The sequence below is a fragment of the Cibotium barometz genome, chromosome 6, assembly GCF_041138505.1.
Source record: "Cibotium barometz isolate CiBa-2024 chromosome 6, ASM4113850v1, whole genome shotgun sequence".
Taxonomy (NCBI): domain Eukaryota; kingdom Viridiplantae; phylum Streptophyta; class Polypodiopsida; order Cyatheales; family Cibotiaceae; genus Cibotium; species Cibotium barometz.
This window is the reverse complement of record NC_141051.1, coordinates 31,185,578-31,211,271: the sequence shown is the minus strand read 5'-3', so window position 1 is coordinate 31,211,271 and position 25,694 is coordinate 31,185,578.

Below are 25,694 nucleotides of genomic sequence, written 5' to 3'. Positions count from 1 at the left end.
TTCACCCTGTATCAATCCCTGCACTTCATGCCAAACTTTATCTGGATCCTCAATCTTCTTGAACCTGTTCAAAAGAGCAGTCTCAATCCATCCTCAGTCATTGGAATGCCTGGCTCAACATCCTTTAACGACTCCTCATAAGCTCTGTACCAAATCCTTGCATCCTCCTTCAAACATATATTCAGCAACCACAATACCTGTGCCAGCTCATTGATATGATTGCTTATGCATGCAACCTCCATCCTTTCAAGAAAATCTGCCATATCTTCATTAGGCCCACCAAAAAACTCTTTGGATACGACATCATTTTGATCTCCAAGCTTCACCTTAAAACCAAAGAAAAAAACTGAAAACACCTTCCTTCAATCTCCTACTCTGGGGCATACACCCTCGTAAGAGAAATACCTGAGCTTTCCTCTGTGGAGGCACCAGAAAGCATGTGGTGAAAAAAAGAAAAAAGACCACTGCCTCTATAGCCCTTCACCTCCCAAACTTTGAAATACTAACACAACGAAGGCACCACCAGCCACCAACTGGAACACTTCTCATAGTTCACCACCCACCCACACCATAAAGACAGCTCAAAACCACGATAGACAATTGATCATTCAGCAAAACACACAGCACCATCCACATTTCAAACAAACTCAGCAATTACACCAAAAACCAAGACTCCGGCCAAGAGATTTACTGCCAAAGGAGTTCACCCTTGCATCTGGCCAAGCCTCTATCTCCCGGTCTCTGTTTCTCTTTAGAGGACGCCCCACCAACAACCCTCAGCTTCCTCTGCAACCCGGCTACTCTTTGTCCTACTGCTGCTGCCTGCCAAGTGTCGTAGGTGAGTCCCACTTGTCTCCAGCCCACACATCAGCACCTCTACTCTGCAGCCAACACAAACAAAAACCAGCCACTTCTCTCTTCAGAGGGTGCCCCACCAGCAACCCTCCTTCACTTCCAACTTATCCCCTCTTCTCTGCTTCACTGCCATCAGCCCTCGTAAGCTCTTATGGTACCGGCCCTTCTCACCTGTCTTCAGCACTACTAGCCACCTCTGCAGCAGCTGCTTTATGTGCCAGTGACACTTGAGACGGCTACCACTCGTCCCTCGCCAGCCTCTACAGTCCTGTATCATTGCCAACGGCTACAACAACAAAAGGCCACCTTCCTTTGCTGCACCCCTGGCTATCTCCCACAAGGCAACTACCACTCGTCAGTCACCCACAAGGCAGCTACCACTCGTCAGTCGCCCACACCAGAGTCTGCAGCCCTTCGCTTCACACAGGCAGCTCCCATGCGGCCCACACTAGCCCGTCTCTTTGCGCCTGTTAGTATAACCACTAGAGCCATAGCTCTTGCAGTCTCTGCTACCACACAAGCCCAACTGTAGATCACCCGCCAGCCCTGGTTCCAGGCGACAACCTTCACCACCTTTGCGTGTGTCAGTAGATCACCCGAACTGCTTCTTCTTGCACAAGGCGGCTACTACGTGCCTCTTCGAATAGCCCCTAGCCCATTTGCCTACGTTTTACTCTCTCTTATTGCATCCCAAAGGCTCTCTAGCCAGTTGCCAGCCACCGCCAGCACCTGCCAGCTGCCTCCACGTCCCTGTACACAAGGTGGCTACCTACCCTCAGTTCGCCCCACCATTCGCCCCACACCCCCGAGCCTTCTTTCAACGAGGCGGCTGTCTTCCCTTCGGCGCCTGCTTACAAACCAGCTCATCGCTTCCTTTTTGTAAGATTCCTCCCCCAACCCCTTTTTGATGTATAGTATATTCTCCTGTAATCAATTCCTTTTCTGAAATATAAGAGATCTTGTTTGTGACTGTTTTAACCTAGAGAGAGAAAATATTCTAGAGAGAGAATATTCAGATTCTGAATAATTCTAGATAGAAAAATATCTCTTATAATTCAGATGAGCTCCCCTGAAACAGAAATTTAAAAAGAATTTTCCAATGTGCAATTGGAATTAATTGGAAATAGGTATAAAGAACCTTAGCCTAAGGGTCTAGATTTTCATAAATCTTTAGACTATGGTCCAATTAAGGTTCCTATGGGCCAATAGCATCAATCCATGTGTAGGGAGGAGATAAATCCAATTTGTAAAAGAAGATACCCAAAAATTGAGTAAATGCTCACATAAGATGAAGAGTTGAAAATGTACAAGGTTTATTAGTAAATAAACACATATGTAAGGAAGGGGAGTTCTTTAAAGGAGGTGCATATTTCACATAAGATGAAGAGTTGAAAATGTACAAGGTTTATTAGTAAATAAACACATATGTAAGGAAGGGGAGTTCTTTAAAGGAGGTGCATATTTCACATAAGATGAAGAGTTGAAAATGTACAAGGTTTATTAGTAAAAAAACTATGACACATATGTAAGGAAGAGGAGTTCTTTAAAGGAGGTGCACATTTCACATAAGATGAAGAGTTGAAAATGTACAAGGTTTATTAGTAAAAAACTATGAGCAATAAAATTTTGACACATATGTAAGGAAGGGGAATTCTTTAAAGGAGGTGCATATTTCACATGCTTGAATGAGTTTTAAACTCAAAAATAGTGTGATATTTTTATCTCTCATCTCTCTTGAACCAAACCAAATCAAAATGGAACCAAACCGAATCAAAAAGTAACCAAGCTAGGTCCAAATCTAGTCCAAATTCAACCAAACTGACTTGGAAAATTCTAGAATCAGTTTGTTTGGTTAGGAGCTCAAATTTTCCTATAAATAGAAGCCTCCCCTTGTTGAAAAAAATATAATGTCTTATGCATTGTTACTCTAATCCACCTAAGCCAAAATATAGTCTCTTATGCTTTGTTACTCTACTCCACCTAAGCCAAAATATAATCTCTTATGCCTTGTTACTCTACTCCACCTAAGCCAAAATATATAGTCTCTTGTGCTTGTTACTCTACTCCACCTAAGCCAAATTAGATAGAGTCTTATGCTTTGTTACTCTACTCCACCTAAGCCAAATTAGATACTCCACCTAAGCCAAATTAGATAGAGTCTTATGCTTTGTTACTCTACTCCACCTAAGCCAAATTAGATAGTGTCTTATGCTTTGTCACTCTACTCCACCTAAGCCAAATTAGATAGAGTCTTATGCTTTGTTACTCTACTCCACCTAAGCCAAATTAGATAGAGTCTTATGCCTTGTTACTCTACTCCACCTAAGCCAAAATATAGAGTGTCTTATGCATTGTTACTCTACTCTACCTAAGCCAAGAGTTGTGAATTCTTTAATAATTCACTAGTTTTGATACTTCTCTCTTTCTTCAATCCCCATTGGTGGCTCCATCAACATACTAAACCAATTGATTGGTTGGGGGCCTCTACCGTGAATAAAGAATCAAGCAAATCATAAGGTAAGTATATTGAATGTTGATCTTTTCTATGATTTCTCAATGATTCTCTCTTCTCAACCCCTCTCAAGCTTGAGAAGTTTAATTGGTATGGTTTTTTTTTTAAATGCTATTGAAGTTAATTGGTGAATAGTAGTGAAGAGTTACATAATTTAATAAATGCTATAGAAGTTAATTTCCACTTATATTTAAATTCTAATGGTTTTTATAATTTCTCTCTCTCACTCAAGAAATGGTCATACTCACGACCCATTCTCAATCCAAATGAAGCTTTTCATAAAGCTTTTCCTTAATCCAAGATTAAGCTATGCTTGAGGCCAAATTAATGGCTTTTTGCTATGCTTTTAGTTTATGCACATTGATGATTCAATCCATTATGGATTGATGACCCAATTAAAGACCATTCTAATTGTTTTCTTAATGATCCAATTAGAGACCATTATGGATTGATGATCCAATTAGAGACCATTCTAATTGTTTTCTTAATGATCCAATTAGAGACCATTGTGGATTGATGATCCAATTAGAGACCATTCTAATTGTTTTCTTAATGATCCAATTAGAGACCATTATGGATTGATGATCCAATTAGAGACCATTCTAATTGTTTTCTTAATGATCCAATTAGAGACCATTGTGGATTGATGATCCAATTAGAGACCATTCTAATTGTTTTCTTAATGATCCAATTCGAGACCTTTATGGATTGATGATCCAATTAGGGACCATTCTAATTATTTCTTTAATAATGAGCTTTATCCCTTAGAAAAAAATTGAGATTTATCAGTCATAGTAGCGGAGCTATGGCAAAATTTTTATAGAAATTACGCATAAAATAAATTCATTCAAAGTATAAAAAGAGGAATTCCTACCATATTCTAGGAACTATCATCCTAGATAAATTAAAAGAATTTTATTATGCATGGAGATGTGGATGTTGCATGTAGATGTAGATGTATGGATGTGAGTGTGAATGTGGAGGTGGATGTATGCATGGGACGTGGATGTATGCATGTAGAAATAGATGTGTAGATGAGGATGTAAATGGAGATGTGGATGGGTGCATGTAGATGTAGAGGTATAGATGTAGATGTGAATGGAGATGTGGATGTATACATGTAGATGTAGATGTATAGATGTAGATGTGGATGTGGAGGTGGATGGATGCATGTAGATGTAGATGTATAGATGTAGATGGGAATGGAGATATGGATGTATGCATGTAGATGTAGGTGTATAGACGTAGATGTGGATGTAGAGGTGGATGTATGCATGTAGATGTAGGTGTATAGACGTAGATGTGGATGTAGAGGTGGATGTATGCATGTAGATGTAGATGTATAGATGTAGATGTGGATGTGGAGGTGGATGGATGCATGTAGATGTAGATGTATAGATGTAGATGGGAATGGAGATATGGATGTATGCATGTAGATGTAGGTGTATAGACGTAGATGTGGATGTAGAGGTGGATGTATGCATGTAGATGTAGGTGTATAGACGTAGATGTGGATGTAGAGGTGGATGTATGCATGTAGATGTAGGTGTATAGACGTAGATGTGGATGTAGAGATGGATGTATGCATGTAGATGTAGATGTATAGATGTAGATGTGGATGTGGAGGTGGATGGATGCATGTAGATGTAGATGTATAGATGTAGATGGGAATGGAGATATGGATGTATGCATGTAGATGTAGGTGTATAGACGTAGATGTGGATGTAGAGGTGGATGTATGCATGTAGATGTAGGTGTATAGACGTAGATGTGGATGTAGAGGTGGATGTATGCATGTAGATGTAGGTGTATAGACGTAGATGTGGATGTAGAGATGGATGTATGCATGTAGATGTAGATGTATAGATGTGGATGTGAATGTGGAGTGGATGTATGCATGTAGATGTAGGTGTATGGAGGTGAATGTGAATGTGGATGTGAATGTATGCATAGGGATGTAGATGTATGCATGTAGATGTGAATGTACGCATATAGTTGTGGGTGTATGGATGTGAATATACGATTGTGATGTGAGGGAATCTGAAGTGATGAGATGGAAATGATGTGATGGGATGAGTATACATATAAATGGAATATGGAATAAGTAATGTAGATTGAGGAGGGATAATGTGGCAAAATGAAAGTTAAAATAGAAATTGTATTGTAAACTGTTTGTAAATGCTGTTTGTAAATGCTGTCTGTAAATGATTGTTTTATGTCAAGAATGCTGGGGGGAGCATTTTGACCGTCTTGTGATTAAGGTCGTGATGGTAAAGTTGCAACTGCTGACGGGGAGTCAATGAAGGACGTCTCGCGTAGCAAGGTCGGCCGAGGTCTTGACCAGCCTCGGTGCGATTAAAATGGTGAGCTTCCGGTACGGTGGATGAGGGGCCAAGGAAGCGGCCTATGCGTGAAGCGCTAGGTTACCTGCGAAGGATCCTAGAGGGTGCTGACCATACGGTGCTCGGGCTCTGGGTTGCCTAGGATACCCACGCGTGCGTCGAGGAAGATATTGGAACAGAGTTGGAGTTGTTTTCTGAAATCGAGCATGGATCTGGTTGATTGACCTTGCTGGTCTTCAATGGATGAGTCCATGGCTCCTTATATGGATCTGTTGGTTGATCTTGCTGATCTTCAACGAGAGTCCATCTTGTTAAGTGATTATATTGCCAAGTATTATGGGCTAGGAACTATCGAAACGGCTCCTGAGCGTTCTAGTTGCCAATGATGCCATAGATACTCTGATGAAGGAATGATGGGAAATTAAGAATCAATTGGATAAATTGGAAGATGGTGATCAATGATACTATGGTTTTATTAAAGGATTGTTTTAAACTGGTTGAATCTGGTTGAAAAAGGGCAATTTCATATTGGGTGTGTGAGTGGTGTGACTAGTTTTATTTTGCATGAACATCCGGCTAGGGGGCCTTGGAACTCTTTTCCTTGGTACCCGGGACAAAACCTAACCAAATTTTTAATTGGATCTCATCACTACAGTGGTTGGGCGGTTGGCTAACCCATGGGATCGGATGGGGTTAGGCTGGACTGATGGATCCGTAAATCGAGACTCAAACTTTTGTTTTTACGATAGAAAAAAAAAATTTAAATTCCGGACAGAAACTGTTCTATGGATAGGAATCAACGGCTGTGCCTCTTGAATGGGGAAAAAAGCGTTGATCCCAATGATCCAAGTGCAAGTTTCTTCCTTGAACTGACTAAGTATCTTATAGATGTAATCGGATCATCTCGATCAGAAATGATCTTGACTACGTTAGAGTAAAAAGTTATCCTGGTGGAATCGCCCGTGCTTTCCGGTAAAGGAAGTTTTTCCGGGTTCGGTTTTGGAACAACCGACGGATTAGTCTCTTATCCGGATATCCGTGGGCGAGGCCCCGAGTGTGGGACCCCTGTCCCGCGCGAGAAGCGCTACTTCCGCTGCCAGTACCCGAATCCGTTGCTCGGTGGGAACAGGGATCCTACAGTTGGTATCAGAGCATTTGGTTAATAAAGATCACCTGAGAAGACAAATAGGTCAAAAATTTATCAAGAAACACAAAAAGGTTATAATTGTGTGATATAATTCATACAATTTGATATTCAAACTGAAACTCGTAATTTTGGTAATTGGGTCTTCAAATGGAAGTACCGCAATTATATAGAATCCCTGACTTGCTTGAGGCCTAGACATGATAGTATTTACTTTATAATTCCAAGGACCGTGACTACCCGTATATACCGAGAGTATACTGCAGCTCTTTACTGACAGTATATACGAGTAAATCTAAGACTTGAAATTATAAGCGTTAATGCTATCCAGATGATGATTTTGCATGTGATTGATATGATTTTTAATTCTGTTTGAGAATGGATGAATTGATTTGGATTCTGATTGAAAATGCTGATTGAAAATGCTGATTGAAAAATGTTGATTTTTAAAAAATTAGTTGAAATATAATGAAACCACAATGAGGGGGAATGGGACGAATCCCTGTAATGATATTCATAACTAGAATGATGATAATGAATTCAGCAAATCACTATGAGGATAATGGGTGTGCTGTTAGATTGCTACTGTTAATATTTGACCGGTAGATCAAGTTAAGGGATATCAAATTGAGAACTTGCTTGACTGAAATTTCCGTGGAGGAATGTTTCGAAGGAAACTTTTCGGTCTAATGGACCATTATCATGTTAAAGATATGAATGATATGATCTGAATGAATTGTTATTTAATAATGAGTTCTATATAAGGGATATTTATCCCAGTGTTCTGTCGGGTTGACCAGAATATAAGGAACCCCAGAATAAATTGGATCTTAAGAAAAAGAGTTGTCCTCTACTTGGCGAGATGAGGACATCTCGCATTTTTTTAAGTGGGGTAGAATGTAAGATTCCTCCCCAGCCTTCGAGGTATACTGGAGTAAGAATCTTCCTTTCTGATCTTATAATTATTCCCTCTCTAAAATAAAAGAAAATTTCTGTTTAAAAAAGGAAGACCCTTTTCCTAGAATACTTCTCAGGAGTCACGCCTGTTTTAAGGATTTAGAACAATGAGTTTAGAAGTGAGAATCGGTGTTTTGGATACCAAGGTTTTGGTTTTCATTCGAGTACGGCCCAAAAGAAGTTCTTTATCTCTTGGGGAGTATAAGAAGTTATCCCCCAGATATTGTGATCCTTATATCTGAATTCAATGAAAGTAGGTGACTTAGCCTACAAGTTTCTTTTATCTCCTCATCTCAAAATTCTTAATGCTTTCTATAGAAAAATGTGTCAAACACAAATCATGGAAAGACGGTAAAACTTCAGTGGCAAGTTACCGTTGGCTTCTAGGTTACGCTAGCTCCTTCCTTTATATAAGTCGTAACTTCTACTTGTCGCTCACAGTAATCTTACTCCCATCAATCTCCTTTCTTTCTTAATCTCCTTCATGGCTTGGCAATAGGAATTAGTTTTATCCCTGATGATTTCTCACCTTCAAGACGCAAGAGAGTCTGTGAAGAAAGACTTTATAGAACAGTATGAGCGCTCACTTTTTCCTCACCTAGGAACTTCTGTAGCGCAGACCAAATGGCGGACCTATCAAAACATAACTAGGGTAACACCCTGGGGACAGCAGCACTTTCGTAACAATGTCCGCTTGGCCATGGTTATCGAAGCCTTGGGTTTGGGTCCCCGATACTACTGCGTCATGAGACCAAGGCATCTTGGGTTTTCTGAGCGGGTCTTCTTACTGGCGTGTTTTCTTCCTCATGAGAAGATATGCCTTTACCCCGTTTTTGGCTTGCCTCTCAGAGGTCCTTTTGTTAGATCACCTCATACCACTGAGATAGGTGCGGCAATAACCAGCAGAATCATTCCCATAGATGAGTTACCCTATACTTGTGCAGCTTGTGAGGACTGCTTTTGTGACCATATGATGGACGGACTTATGGAAGTGTAAAGAGTTTCTCTATCTTTACTGTATAAGTTCCGAGAATGAATAAAGTTTAAATCTTGTTATTATTTTGAATCTTGCTCTCTTTAAGACTTTTCTTGGTGGTTAATCGTGATTAAAATTTTTCTCTAAGTCTCATATTCGTGCATCTTGCGAAATTATTCCAAGTTGCGAGATGAGGACATCTCGCGTTTTTTAAGTGGGGTAGAATGTAAGATTCCTCCCCCAACCCCTTTTTGATGTATAGTATATTCTCCTGTAATCAATTCCTTTTCTGAAATATAAGAGATCTTGTTTGTGACTGTTTTAACCTAGAGAGAGAAAATATTCTAGAGAGAGAATATTCAGATTCTGAATAATTCTAGATAGAAAAATATCTCTTATAATTCAGATGAGCTCCCCTGAAACAGAAATTTAAAAAGAATTTTCCAATGTGCAATTGGAATTAATTGGAAATAGGTATAAAGAACCTTAGCCTAAGGGTCTAGATTTTCATAAATCTTTAGACTATGGTCCAATTAAGGTTCCTATGGGCCAATAGCATCAATCCATGTGTAGGGAGGAGATAAATCCAATTTGTAAAAGAAGATACCCAAAAATTGAGTAAATGCTCACATAAGATGAAGAGTTGAAAATGTACAAGGTTTATTAGTAAATAAACACATATGTAAGGAAGGGGAGTTCTTTAAAGGAGGTGCATATTTCACATAAGATGAAGAGTTGAAAATGTACAAGGTTTATTAGTAAATAAACACATATGTAAGGAAGGGGAGTTCTTTAAAGGAGGTGCATATTTCACATAAGATGAAGAGTTGAAAATGTACAAGGTTTATTAGTAAAAAAACTATGACACATATGTAAGGAAGAGGAGTTCTTTAAAGGAGGTGCACATTTCACATAAGATGAAGAGTTGAAAATGTACAAGGTTTATTAGTAAAAAACTATGAGCAATAAAATTTTGACACATATGTAAGGAAGGGGAATTCTTTAAAGGAGGTGCATATTTCACATGCTTGAATGAGTTTTAAACTCAAAAATAGTGTGATATTTTTATCTCTCATCTCTCTTGAACCAAACCAAATCAAAATGGAACCAAACCGAATCAAAAAGTAACCAAGCTAGGTCCAAATCTAGTCCAAATTCAACCAAACTGACTTGGAAAATTCTAGAATCAGTTTGTTTGGTTAGGAGCTCAAATTTTCCTATAAATAGAAGCCTCCCCTTGTTGAAAAAAATATAATGTCTTATGCATTGTTACTCTAATCCACCTAAGCCAAAATATAGTCTCTTATGCTTTGTTACTCTACTCCACCTAAGCCAAAATATAATCTCTTATGCCTTGTTACTCTACTCCACCTAAGCCAAAATATATAGTCTCTTGTGCTTGTTACTCTACTCCACCTAAGCCAAATTAGATAGAGTCTTATGCTTTGTTACTCTACTCCACCTAAGCCAAATTAGATACTCCACCTAAGCCAAATTAGATAGAGTCTTATGCTTTGTTACTCTACTCCACCTAAGCCAAATTAGATACTCCACCTAAGCCAAATTAGATAGAGTCTTATGCTTTGTTACTCTACTCCACCTAAGCCAAATTAGATAGTGTCTTATGCTTTGTCACTCTACTCCACCTAAGCCAAATTAGATAGAGTCTTATGCTTTGTTACTCTACTCCACCTAAGCCAAATTAGATAGAGTCTTATGCCTTGTTACTCTACTCCACCTAAGCCAAAATATAGAGTGTCTTATGCATTGTTACTCTACTCTACCTAAGCCAAGAGTTGTGAATTCTTTAATAATTCACTAGTTTTGATACTTCTCTCTTTCTTCAATCCCCATTGGTGGCTCCATCAACATACTAAACCAATTGATTGGTTGGGGGCCTCTACCGTGAATAAAGAATCAAGCAAATCATAAGGTAAGTATATTGAATGTTGATCTTTTCTATGATTTCTCAATGATTCTCTCTTCTCAACCCCTCTCAAGCTTGAGAAGTTTAATTGGTATGGTTTTTTTTTTAAATGCTATTGAAGTTAATTGGTGAATAGTAGTGAAGAGTTACATAATTTAATAAATGCTATAGAAGTTAATTTCCACTTATATTTAAATTCTAATGGTTTTTATAATTTCTCTCTCTCACTCAAGAAATGGTCATACTCACGACCCATTCTCAATCCAAATGAAGCTTTTCATAAAGCTTTTTCTTAATCCAAGATTAAGCTATGCTTGAGGCCAAATTAATGGCTTTTTGCTATGCTTTTAGTTTATGCACATTGATGATTCAATCCATTATGGATTGATGACCCAATTAAAGACCATTCTAATTGTTTTCTTAATGATCCAATTAGAGACCATTATGGATTGATGATCCAATTAGAGACCATTCTAATTGTTTTCTTAATGATCCAATTAGAGACCATTGTGGATTGATGATCCAATTAGAGACCATTCTAATTGTTTTCTTAATGATCCAATTAGAGACCATTATGGATTGATGATCCAATTAGAGACCATTCTAATTGTTTTCTTAATGATCCAATTAGAGACCATTGTGGATTGATGATCCAATTAGAGACCATTCTAATTGTTTTCTTAATGATCCAATTCGAGACCTTTATGGATTGATGATCCAATTAGGGACCATTCTAATTATTTCTTTAATAATGAGCTTTATCCCTTAGAAAAAAATTGAGATTTATCAGTCATAGTAGCGGAGCTATGGCAAAATTTTTATAGAAATTACGCATAAAATAAATTCATTCAAAGTATAAAAAGAGGAATTCCTACCATATTCTAGGAACTATCATCCTAGATAAATTAAAAGAATTTTATTATGCATGGAGATGTGGATGTTGCATGTAGATGTAGATGTATGGATGTGAGTGTGAATGTGGAGGTGGATGTATGCATGGGACGTGGATGTATGCATGTAGAAATAGATGTGTAGATGAGGATGTAAATGGAGATGTGGATGGGTGCATGTAGATGTAGAGGTATAGATGTAGATGTGAATGGAGATGTGGATGTATACATGTAGATGTAGATGTATAGATGTAGATGTGGATGTGGAGGTGGATGGATGCATGTAGATGTAGATGTATAGATGTAGATGGGAATGGAGATATGGATGTATGCATGTAGATGTAGGTGTATAGACGTAGATGTGGATGTAGAGGTGGATGTATGCATGTAGATGTAGGTGTATAGACGTAGATGTGGATGTAGAGGTGGATGTATGCATGTAGATGTAGGTGTATAGACGTAGATGTGGATGTAGAGATGGATGTATGCATGTAGATGTAGATGTATAGATGTAGATGTGGATGTGGAGGTGGATGGATGCATGTAGATGTAGATGTATAGATGTAGATGGGAATGGAGATATGGATGTATGCATGTAGATGTAGGTGTATAGACGTAGATGTGGATGTAGAGGTGGATGTATGCATGTAGATGTAGGTGTATAGACGTAGATGTGGATGTAGAGGTGGATGTATGCATGTAGATGTAGGTGTATAGACGTAGATGTGGATGTAGAGATGGATGTATGCATGTAGATGTAGATGTATAGATGTAGATGTGGATGTGGAGGTGGATGGATGCATGTAGATGTAGATGTATAGATGTAGATGGGAATGGAGATATGGATGTATGCATGTAGATGTAGGTGTATAGACGTAGATGTGGATGTAGAGGTGGATGTATGCATGTAGATGTAGGTGTATAGACGTAGATGTGGATGTAGAGGTGGATGTATGCATGTAGATGTAGGTGTATAGACGTAGATGTGGATGTAGAGATGGATGTATGCATGTAGATGTAGATGTATAGATGTGGATGTGAATGTGGAGTGGATGTATGCATGTAGATGTAGGTGTATGGAGGTGAATGTGAATGTGGATGTGAATGTATGCATAGGGATGTAGATGTATGCATGTAGATGTGAATGTACGCATATAGTTGTGGGTGTATGGATGTGAATATACGATTGTGATGTGAGGGAATCTGAAGTGATGAGATGGAAATGATGTGATGGGATGAGTATACATATAAATGGAATATGGAATAAGTAATGTAGATTGAGGAGGGATAATGTGGCAAAATGAAAGTTAAAATAGAAATTGTATTGTAAACTGTTTGTAAATGCTGTTTGTAAATGCTGTCTGTAAATGATTGTTTTATGTCAAGAATGCTGGGGGGAGCATTTTGACCGTCTTGTGATTAAGGTCGTGATGGTAAAGTTGCAACTGCTGACGGGGAGTCAATGAAGGACGTCTCGCGTAGCAAGGTCGGCCGAGGTCTTGACCAGCCTCGGTGCGATTAAAATGGTGAGCTTCCGGTACGGTGGATGAGGGGCCAAGGAAGCGGCCTATGCGTGAAGCGCTAGGTTACCTGCGAAGGATCCTAGAGGGTGCTGACCATACGGTGCTCGGGCTCTGGGTTGCCTAGGATACCCACGCGTGCGTCGAGGAAGATATTGGAACAGAGTTGGAGTTGTTTTCTGAAATCGAGCATGGATCTGGTTGATTGACCTTGCTGGTCTTCAATGGATGAGTCCATGGCTCCTTATATGGATCTGTTGGTTGATCTTGCTGATCTTCAACGAGAGTCCATCTTGTTAAGTGATTATATTGCCAAGTATTATGGGCTAGGAACTATCGAAACGGCTCCTGAGCGTTCTAGTTGCCAATGATGCCATAGATACTCTGATGAAGGAATGATGGGAAATTAAGAATCAATTGGATAAATTGGAAGATGGTGATCAATGATACTATGGTTTTATTAAAGGATTGTTTTAAACTGGTTGAATCTGGTTGAAAAAGGGCAATTTCATATTGGGTGTGTGAGTGGTGTGACTAGTTTTATTTTGCATGAACATCCGGCTAGGGGGCCTTGGAACTCTTTTCCTTGGTACCCGGGACAAAACCTAACCAAATTTTTAATTGGATCTCATCACTACAGTGGTTGGGCGGTTGGCTAACCCATGGGATCGGATGGGGTTAGGCTGGACTGATGGATCCGTAAATCGAGACTCAAACTTTTGTTTTTACGATAGAAAAAAAAAATTTAAATTCCGGACAGAAACTGTTCTATGGATAGGAATCAACGGCTGTGCCTCTTGAATGGGGAAAAAAGCGTTGATCCCAATGATCCAAGTGCAAGTTTCTTCCTTGAACTGACTAAGTATCTTATAGATGTAATCGGATCATCTCGATCAGAAATGATCTTGACTACGTTAGAGTAAAAAGTTATCCTGGTGGAATCGCCCGTGCTTTCCGGTAAAGGAAGTTTTTCCGGGTTCGGTTTTGGAACAACCGACGGATTAGTCTCTTATCCGGATATCCGTGGGCGAGGCCCCGAGTGTGGGACCCCTGTCCCGCGCGAGAAGCGCTACTTCCGCTGCCAGTACCCGAATCCGTTGCTCGGTGGGAACAGGGATCCTACAGTCGGCAATAACCAGCAGAATCATTCCCATAGATGAGTTACCCTATACTTGTGCAGCTTGTGAGGACTGCTTTTGTGACCATATGATGGACGGACTTATGGAAGTGTAAAGAGTTTCTCTATCTTTACTGTATAAGTTCCGAGAATGAATAAAGTTTAAATCTTGTTATTATTTTGAATCTTGCTCTCTTTAAGACTTTTCTTGGTGGTTAATCGTGATTAAAATTTTTCTCTAAGTCTCATATTCGTGCATCTTGCGAAATTATTCCAAGTTGCGAGATGAGGACATCTCGCGTTTTTTAAGTGGGGTAGAATGTAAGATTCCTCCCCCAACCCCTTTTTGATGTATAGTATATTCTCCTGTAATCAATTCCTTTTCTGAAATATAAGAGATCTTGTTTGTGACTGTTTTAACCTAGAGAGAGAAAATATTCTAGAGAGAGAATATTCAGATTCTGAATAATTCTAGATAGAAAAATATCTCTTATAATTCAGATGAGCTCCCCTGAAACAGAAATTTAAAAAGAATTTTCCAATGTGCAATTGGAATTAATTGGAAATAGGTATAAAGAACCTTAGCCTAAGGGTCTAGATTTTCATAAATCTTTAGACTATGGTCCAATTAAGGTTCCTATGGGCCAATAGCATCAATCCATGTGTAGGGAGGAGATAAATCCAATTTGTAAAAGAAGATACCCAAAAATTGAGTAAATGCTCACATAAGATGAAGAGTTGAAAATGTACAAGGTTTATTAGTAAATAAACACATATGTAAGGAAGGGGAGTTCTTTAAAGGAGGTGCATATTTCACATAAGATGAAGAGTTGAAAATGTACAAGGTTTATTAGTAAATAAACACATATGTAAGGAAGGGGAGTTCTTTAAAGGAGGTGCATATTTCACATAAGATGAAGAGTTGAAAATGTACAAGGTTTATTAGTAAAAAAACTATGACACATATGTAAGGAAGAGGAGTTCTTTAAAGGAGGTGCACATTTCACATAAGATGAAGAGTTGAAAATGTACAAGGTTTATTAGTAAAAAACTATGAGCAATAAAATTTTGACACATATGTAAGGAAGGGGAATTCTTTAAAGGAGGTGCATATTTCACATGCTTGAATGAGTTTTAAACTCAAAAATAGTGTGATATTTTTATCTCTCATCTCTCTTGAACCAAACCAAATCAAAATGGAACCAAACCGAATCAAAAAGTAACCAAGCTAGGTCCAAATCTAGTCCAAATTCAACCAAACTGACTTGGAAAATTCTAGAATCAGTTTGTTTGGTTAGGAGCTCAAATTTTCCTATAAATAGAAGCCTCCCCTTGTTGAAAAAAATATAATGTCTTATGCATTGTTACTCTAATCCACCTAAGCCAAAATATAGTCTCTTATGCTTTGTTACTCTACTCCACCTAAGCCAAAATATAATCTCTTATGCCTTGTTACTCTACTCCACCTAAGCCAAAATATATAGTCTCTTGTGCTTGTTACTCTACTCCACCTAAGCCAAATTAGATAGAGTCTTATGCTTTGTTACTCTACTCCACCTAAGCCAAATTAGATACTCCACCTAAGCCAAATTAGATAGAGTCTTATGCTTTGTTACTCTACTCCACCTAAGCCAAATTAGATAGTGTCTTATGCTTTGTCACTCTACTCCACCTAAGCCAAATTAGATAGAGTCTTATGCTTTGTTACTCTACTCCACCTAAGCCAAATTAGATAGAGTCTTATGCCTTGTTACTCTACTCCACCTAAGCCAAAATATAGAGTGTCTTATGCATTGTTACTCTACTCTACCTAAGCCAAGAGTTGTGAATTCTTTAATAATTCACTAGTTTTGATACTTCTCTCTTTCTTCAATCCCCATTGGTGGCTCCATCAACATACTAAACCAATTGATTGGTTGGGGGCCTCTACCGTGAATAAAGAATCAAGCAAATCATAAGGTAAGTATATTGAATGTTGATCTTTTCTATGATTTCTCAATGATTCTCTCTTCTCAACCCCTCTCAAGCTTGAGAAGTTTAATTGGTATGGTTTTTTTTTTAAATGCTATTGAAGTTAATTGGTGAATAGTAGTGAAGAGTTACATAATTTAATAAATGCTATAGAAGTTAATTTCCACTTATATTTAAATTCTAATGGTTTTTATAATTTCTCTCTCTCACTCAAGAAATGGTCATACTCACGACCCATTCTCAATCCAAATGAAGCTTTTCATAAAGCTTTTCCTTAATCCAAGATTAAGCTATGCTTGAGGCCAAATTAATGGCTTTTTGCTATGCTTTTAGTTTATGCACATTGATGATTCAATCCATTATGGATTGATGACCCAATTAAAGACCATTCTAATTGTTTTCTTAATGATCCAATTAGAGACCATTATGGATTGATGATCCAATTAGAGACCATTCTAATTGTTTTCTTAATGATCCAATTAGAGACCATTGTGGATTGATGATCCAATTAGAGACCATTCTAATTGTTTTCTTAATGATCCAATTAGAGACCATTATGGATTGATGATCCAATTAGAGACCATTCTAATTGTTTTCTTAATGATCCAATTAGAGACCATTGTGGATTGATGATCCAATTAGAGACCATTCTAATTGTTTTCTTAATGATCCAATTCGAGACCTTTATGGATTGATGATCCAATTAGGGACCATTCTAATTATTTCTTTAATAATGAGCTTTATCCCTTAGAAAAAAATTGAGATTTATCAGTCATAGTAGCGGAGCTATGGCAAAATTTTTATAGAAATTACGCATAAAATAAATTCATTCAAAGTATAAAAAGAGGAATTCCTACCATATTCTAGGAACTATCATCCTAGATAAATTAAAAGAATTTTATTATGCATGGAGATGTGGATGTTGCATGTAGATGTAGATGTATGGATGTGAGTGTGAATGTGGAGGTGGATGTATGCATGGGACGTGGATGTATGCATGTAGAAATAGATGTGTAGATGAGGATGTAAATGGAGATGTGGATGGGTGCATGTAGATGTAGAGGTATAGATGTAGATGTGAATGGAGATGTGGATGTATACATGTAGATGTAGATGTATAGATGTAGATGTGGATGTGGAGGTGGATGGATGCATGTAGATGTAGATGTATAGATGTAGATGGGAATGGAGATATGGATGTATGCATGTAGATGTAGGTGTATAGACGTAGATGTGGATGTAGAGGTGGATGTATGCATGTAGATGTAGGTGTATAGACGTAGATGTGGATGTAGAGGTGGATGTATGCATGTAGATGTAGGTGTATAGACGTAGATGTGGATGTAGAGATGGATGTATGCATGTAGATGTAGATGTATAGATGTAGATGTGGATGTGGAGGTGGATGGATGCATGTAGATGTAGATGTATAGATGTAGATGGGAATGGAGATATGGATGTATGCATGTAGATGTAGGTGTATAGACGTAGATGTGGATGTAGAGGTGGATGTATGCATGTAGATGTAGGTGTATAGACGTAGATGTGGATGTAGAGGTGGATGTATGCATGTAGATGTAGGTGTATAGACGTAGATGTGGATGTAGAGATGGATGTATGCATGTAGATGTAGATGTATAGATGTAGATGTGGATGTGGAGGTGGATGGATGCATGTAGATGTAGATGTATAGATGTAGATGGGAATGGAGATATGGATGTATGCATGTAGATGTAGGTGTATAGACGTAGATGTGGATGTAGAGGTGGATGTATGCATGTAGATGTAGGTGTATAGACGTAGATGTGGATGTAGAGGTGGATGTATGCATGTAGATGTAGGTGTATAGACGTAGATGTGGATGTAGAGATGGATGTATGCATGTAGATGTAGATGTATAGATGTGGATGTGAATGTGGAGTGGATGTATGCATGTAGATGTAGGTGTATGGAGGTGAATGTGAATGTGGATGTGAATGTATGCATAGGGATGTAGATGTATGCATGTAGATGTGAATGTACGCATATAGTTGTGGGTGTATGGATGTGAATATACGATTGTGATGTGAGGGAATCTGAAGTGATGAGATGGAAATGATGTGATGGGATGAGTATACATATAAATGGAATATGGAATAAGTAATGTAGATTGAGGAGGGATAATGTGGCAAAATGAAAGTTAAAATAGAAATTGTATTGTAAACTGTTTGTAAATGCTGTTTGTAAATGCTGTCTGTAAATGATTGTTTTATGTCAAGAATGCTGGGGGGAGCATTTTGACCGTCTTGTGATTAAGGTCGTGATGGTAAAGTTGCAACTGCTGACGGGGAGTCAATGAAGGACGTCTCGCGTAGCAAGGTCGGCCGAGGTCTTGACCAGCCTCGGTGCGATTAAAATGGTGAGCTTCCGGTACGGTGGATGAGGGGCCAAGGAAGCGGCCTATGCGTGAAGCGCTAGGTTACCTGCGAAGGATCCTAGAGGGTGCTGACCATACGGTGCTCGGGCTCTGGGTTGCCTAGGATACCCACGCGTGCGTCGAGGAAGATATTGGAACAGAGTTGGAGTTGTTTTCTGAAATCGAGCATGGATCTGGTTGATTGACCTTGCTGGTCTTCAATGGATGAGTCCATGGCTCCTTATATGGATCTGTTGGTTGATCTTGCTGATCTTCAACGAGAGTCCATCTTGTTAAGTGATTATATTGCCAAGTATTATGGGCTAGGAACTATCGAAACGGCTCCTGAGCGTTCTAGTTGCCAATGATGCCATAGATACTCTGATGAAGGAATGATGGGAAATTAAGAATCAATTGGATAAATTGGAAGATGGTGATCAATGATACTATGGTTTTATTAAAGGATTGTTTTAAACTGGTTGAATCTGGTTGAAAAAGGGCAATTTCATATTGGGTGTGTGAGTGGTGTGACTAGTTTTATTTTGCATGAACATCCGGCTAGGGGGCCTTGGAACTCTTTTCCTTGGTACCCGGGACAAAACCTAACCAAATTTTTAATTGGATCTCATCACTACAGTGGTTGGGCGGTTGGCTAACCCATGGGATCGGATGGGGTTAGGCTGGACTGATGGATCCGTAAATCGAGACTCAAACTTTTGTTTTTACGATAGAAAAAAAAAATTTAAATTCCGGACAGAAACTGTTCTATGGATAGGAATCAACGGCTGTGCCTCTTGAATGGGAAAAAAAGCGTTGATCCCAATGATCCAAGTGCAAGTTTCTTCCTTGAACTGACTAAGTATCTTATAGATGTAATCGGATCATCTCGATCAGAAATGATCTTGACTACGTTAGAGTAAAAAGTTATCCTGGTGGAATCGCTCGTGCTTTCCGGTAAAGGAAGTTTTTCCGGGTTCGGTTTTGGAACAACCGACGGATTAGTCTCTTATCCGGATATCCGTGGGCGAGGCCCCGAGTGTGGGACCCCTGTCCCGCGCGAGAAGCGCTACTTCCGCTGCCAGTACCCGAATCCGTTGCTCGGTGGGAACAGGGATCCTACACTTTTTCAGGCTCCTCTCCACACTTCCCGTTTGCTCCACGCTTGCCAACCTTCTAGATGTCTACTGGCAGCGTACAAAGCCTCCATGTGGCTATCAACAAGCTGGCCACATGGCATCATTTATTTTTATTTTATTTCCCTCTAAGCCTCAATAATGGCCGCAATCATTCTTCATTACCTTGCTTCACCTGGACATATGACGCCCACACTTCCAGTACAATATCTGCCCACAGCCTTCATTAGCTGCATCATTATTACCAAAACACGACCATTGCAGTCGGTGCCATGCACTGCCGATCATCGTCACACGCTTGCTAAAAATGGAGCGCCATCTCTACATCCAGAATCAGCCCAAATTGACCAACGATCATCACATTCGGGGTTCCCGTAACACTTTCACGTGCAGGCATCACCATCAGCTCGTAAAAAAACCATAAAACTACCCACTCTGTACATTTGCCAGGGCATTCAGGGCAAAGTTTATTCACACACCACGCATCCCATATGTACACAGACCCAAAACACCTTTCAAATTTTTGCCTGACACTAGCATGTATTGAAGACATATATCTCTTGTCTCTTTTTTCTTTTGTGCAAGTCTGATGAATATTGTCTCTTGGGGGTGTGTATTGCATCATCCTATCATCTTGTAAGGATATATGTCATGGGCATGAGGGTGTTGAGTAAAGATCTTGCATGATGATGAAATATGAATTGATGATGAGTCCTTCTTTAAAAAATAAGTAGAAGAGCTGGGGAGAGAGGATCCCTTAGTAGGAGAGGGGAAGGACTGTCGTGGGCTAAAGGAGAAGGATTGGAAGTGACCAGGAGCTGGAGTGGGCTGATTATGAATGGGTGTTAGATGAAGATGGTTCTGAGGATGTAATGGCTGTTTAACCCTGTAAAGACAAAGACTTGTATTGAAATAAAGTTTTGTACATGCTCTTGGGTCTGGTGTTCTGGGTGTGTTTGTATCAGTGTGTGGAAGTGTGCAGCACTCTATAAAGGCATATACACCTACACTGCTTTCGTGTCATTACTTTTTGGTGCCTCGACAAAGGAAGAAATTTCCTTCGATTTGTGAAAGAAGACAAGGGTTTGTGTGAAGAAAGATTGGAGAGATAGCTCAAGATTTTTCGGAGTATTGGGGATTGCCACAGGAGAGTGCAATCAGGTTTCTGGAGAAGATGGAGTTTACAGCTTTGATGAAAGACAACGTAACCCCAGAGATCCTCTCTCAGATTTCGACTTATTACTTACAGGGTGATGCAAAAGCATGGCTATAGATGTTTGTGACTACACATAGGAATGTTCATCAATAGGATCCTGGGTACCGTGTAGCTAGAGCTACATTTTTGGCACAGTTTGCCCGTGTAAGAAGTCCGAATGATGTGTGGAAGGAGTTGTGTAAAATTCAGCAAAAGGATGCTCAGGATGTGGATCAGTATCTGATAGAGTTTGGTAGACTGTGGAGTCTATGGTGTGAGGCTTTGATTCCTGAAGTACCCCCACAGATGATAAAAGAGAGACCGGTTTGTGGCTGGTCTAGAGCCAATCCTCCGTCTGAAGGTGGAGCTGAAGAATCTGGATAGCTTTGAGGAGGCTGTCAGAGTTGCTCGAGAGGAGTGGAAGGTGAAGCGTCAGAGGCATTCCGGAATACAGGAAGAGCTGAAGAAGTTTGTGAAGATACCAGAGATTGAGGGTATGCATCCTGAAGGAGAAGCTACTGTTGTTCCTAAACAGGAGAATACTTTTGAAGAGAGACATTCATGATGCAGTGGAACTCATGAGGTCTTTAAGCTTTTATTGGACAGAGTTTTCAAGAAGAGGAAGAGGAATAGGTGTTATGGGAAGGAAGACTGATGCATCATCTAGTTTTGAAGGAAATTCAGCATATATTGGAAGAGGGAGAGGGTATCCGAGTGATGTGCAATGCTGGAATTGTGATGAGTGGGGTCATATCAGTCCGCAATGTGTGGTATGTATCAATTGTCTATAGGAATGAATGATAGGGTGATTGACCCTAGCATGCAGATGAGGGATGCAAATCAGCCCAATGTTCATGAAGTCCGTAAGGTCACATTTGCATAGCAGGATATGGGACAGATTAACCTGTTGGAAATGGAGAAGGGTAAGGTTTTTTGAATCAGCCGTGATGCGATTCACTCATTTCGGATCCGAACTCAGTTATGTCGATTTTGCACTATCTTCGCCGCCGCGACCCAACTTTGACGTGCTGGGAGAAGTGATTGTGATGCCCAAATCCATGCACAGAGTGATGTGGACATAGAGCAACTTCACTAGCACAAGTTCGTGTGGTCCGTTCTCTGATGGGTTCCTGGATCCTCAACTTCCAAACTGTCCGAATTCGGGTTCTCGAAAAAGATGCACGAGCGTGACAAATGGCAGAAATTTCCAACCGTGGCCCAAACGGCACCAAAGAGGCATGAAAATCGAATGATGCATGGAAAAATGTGTTGCAAGCAACCCGGATCTTTCTTGTTGTGTTCAGATGCGATTCGGACTCATTTCGGATCCGAAACTCTGTAATGGCGATTTTGCACTATCTTTGTCGGGACCCAACTTTGACGCGCAGGGAGAACTGATTGCGATGCCCAAATCCTTGCACGGAGTGATGTGGACATAGAGCAGCTTCCCTAGCACAAGTCCGTGTGGTCCATTCTCTGATGGGGTCCCGGATCCTCAACTTATAACTGTCCGAATCCTGGTTCTCGAAAAAGATGCACGAGCATGCCAAATGGCGGAAATTTCCAACCGTGGTCAAAATGGCGCCGAAGAGGCATGAAATTCGAATCATGCATGGACAAATGTGTGGCAAGCAACCCGAATCTTTCTTGTTGTGTTCAAATGCGATTCGGACTCATTTCGGATCCGAAACTCTGTTATGGCGATTTTGCACTATCTTCGCCGGGACCCAACTTTGAGGCGCTGGGAGAAGTGATTGCGATGCCCAAATCCATGCACGGAGTGATGTGGACATAGAGCAACTTCCCTAGCACAAGTCCGTGTGGTCCATTCTCTGATGGGGTCCTAGATCCTCAACTTCTAACTATTCAAATCCGGGTTCTCGAAAAAGATGAACGAGCGTGCCAAATGGCGGAAATTTCCAACCGTGGCCCAAACGATGCCGAAGAGACATAAAATTCGAATCATGCATGGAAAAATGTGTGGCAAGCAACTCGAATCTAGCTGTGTACCGTGCAAAACCAATTACTCTAAGAAGAGACCTACTTCACTTGATGAGCCAAGGAGCTACAATTACATCCGATCTAGCTCTACCATGTGGTGGAGCTAGAATGCATCGATCTAGCTGTGTACCATGCAGATCAACAAAATCAATTACTCCAAGAAGAGATCTACTTCACATGACAAGAACCAAGAAGCTAGAATTGCATTTGATCTAGCTCTACCACGTGGTAGAGCTGTATCCAGCCTAGACCACATCGTAGAGCTAGATTGCTTTGAGGTCTAGCTCTACCATGTGGTGGAGCTAGAATTGCATTTGAGGTCTAGCTCTACCATGTGGTAGAGCTAGAATGCATTGATCTAGCCGTGTACCATGCAAATCAACAAAACCAATTACTCCAAGAAGAGACCATGACGAGAACCAAGGAGATAAACAAGTGTGTTGAATGGCACTAGGACCCAACTTTGACGCACTGGGAGAAGTGATTGCGATGCCCAAATCCGTGCACGGAGTGATGTGGACATTGACGACCGGCACCCTTCACCTACCTTGGGCCATCATCTACCTTGGAACTTTTTGTATGAGCCTTTATGTATCATTTTGAGAATCATGGATTTTGACTAAGCAGCAATGAAGACTCTTTCTCTCTTTGTATGAGCCTTTGTGTATCATTTTGAGAATCATGGATTTTGACTAAGCAGTAATGGAGACTCTTTCTCTCTTTGTTTTTTTCTCTGTGTTTTGTTCCTTTTTCCTGTTTCTTTTTTTTGGTTTCTTTGTTAGGTCATTTCCCCATTAACACCTTGGCGATCAACAATAGAGAAACCCATAACCCCTTTGGGAGATGAAGCTCTACTTTCTCCAAAATCTTAAGTAGATTATCCTCCCCACAGCTTCCTTCCTTATTGCTTCTTGCACCAGTAGCTCTGCTTCTGCATCCAATGTGTTTGTGGCCTCATTTAGCAGAAATTACTTGAGATCTCTCTCTCTGGCTATTGCTATACTTGCTTTTGGCCACCTGATAAATACACCCTCTCACCCACTATACTCTCATTGCTTGACAAATTTGATATGAACCTATGACCATTTGCTAGCTCTATAAATTGGTTGTACTTGACAGAAATCATAGGCTAGCCGGCTGACTGGCACGTACTCGTATTAGCCAATAAGATGGTTAGTCGGGTTCAATGCGCCCTGGTTCTTGGCGGTGTCCTTGATGCATTCCTTAGTATTAGTGAAGGCAACATAAGTGGGGATAGTGCAGCTGGCCCATGATACCACACACTGACATAGGAGTAGGTAGTCCTCAGGTCATTACCAATGAGGAGGTGCTACACTAGCGCTTGACCACCTCACATGCTCGTGAATCGGCTACGTCTACAAAGCCTTCCCAACCAATGAGTAAGCACCACTTCTCAATCCCAGATCACCCAAGGTCAACCATACCAAGGGCAAAGTTCATTGATGCTATCTACAAACCATATGATAGGAAAAGTTTCAAAGATAATGTGGCTGCCACGTTCAGATTCACTTGAGAAAATCTTTTCCTTGAGAGTATTAAGGCTTTGAGAGACATAGCCTAGCCTTTTTCATCAAGTGCTAGCCTCTAATCATGCCGCTTCATTGAAAACTCATGATGTTCCAGATGTATTCCTTCACAAGGACTAAGCATACCACACAAGACCTGATCCTCACAAATCTGCTTGAAGCATAGAAGGATGTTCTAATCGGCAATTGGATTAACAGCACAAGGAGTGTCCCATCACAACTATTTTCATCTACTTTCGTTGCAAGGCCGTCCATTTGGCACTATGAGGAGTTCATCATAGCAGGAATCCTACCACTGGGAACATTCTGGCAGAGCTCATCTTGCTCAATGTCTTTTCTCGGAAGGCATGAGATCCTTTGTTTCCCTTTTGTGCCTGAGAAAGTTTGGTCCCCTTTTCCTTTAGCCATAACCTCACAAGGTTTGTAGCCTAGCCTTGCCATGATCTAGCCTTGCTTGAATGGCGAAGGAGTGTGCTATTTGCTTGCACCGTGGTCAGTCCATCAGAGATTGCCCATACCTATGTGACCCATGTTCCAAGAAAGAAACATGCATCAAATTTTGCAGGCCGGATTTATACAAGAAGTTGTACTAGATTGTGAAGAACTACGAGACTGCATCCGACTATGACGAAATGGAGGAAGTACAAGAGGAGTTGGAAGAATTTTCAGATTTTCTCGATAAGGCAGAGCATTGGCATGCGGATCATGATGGTAAAAGCAACAAATCTTGCTCCAACATTCGTTGCATTCGAATGTTTCAAGAAGTAGTGGATGCCTTGAGTGACAAGTATAAACATGAATTTGAGTTTGATGAAAGTGAGAATGAACTAGATTACCCCATGGATATGGGTATGTAATTTGCTAAGAATCCTAGCGGATATGGTGGGGATCTAGCCTACATCCTTGCACATAGAAAAGCTCTATGTGATCTCCATTCCATAGAGCTAAGGTCATCAGATGCTCCCCAAGAGCATGGAAATCCATGTGTTATTGTTCGGGATGCAGTGGTCTTGGCACTTTTGAGGATGCTCGAATAATTGACCTAGAAAGGTTGCATCACGCAACCATGGATGAGGTACAAGGTGAGGTAGTGGAGGAGTTGTGTGGCCGAGGGATCCTGGGAATGCCCTCCCATGTGCACAACCCTCCGATAGGTATGCCGGAGAGCATGGCGGATGATGTCTCAGATGCTGAGATACATGACAGGAGCAG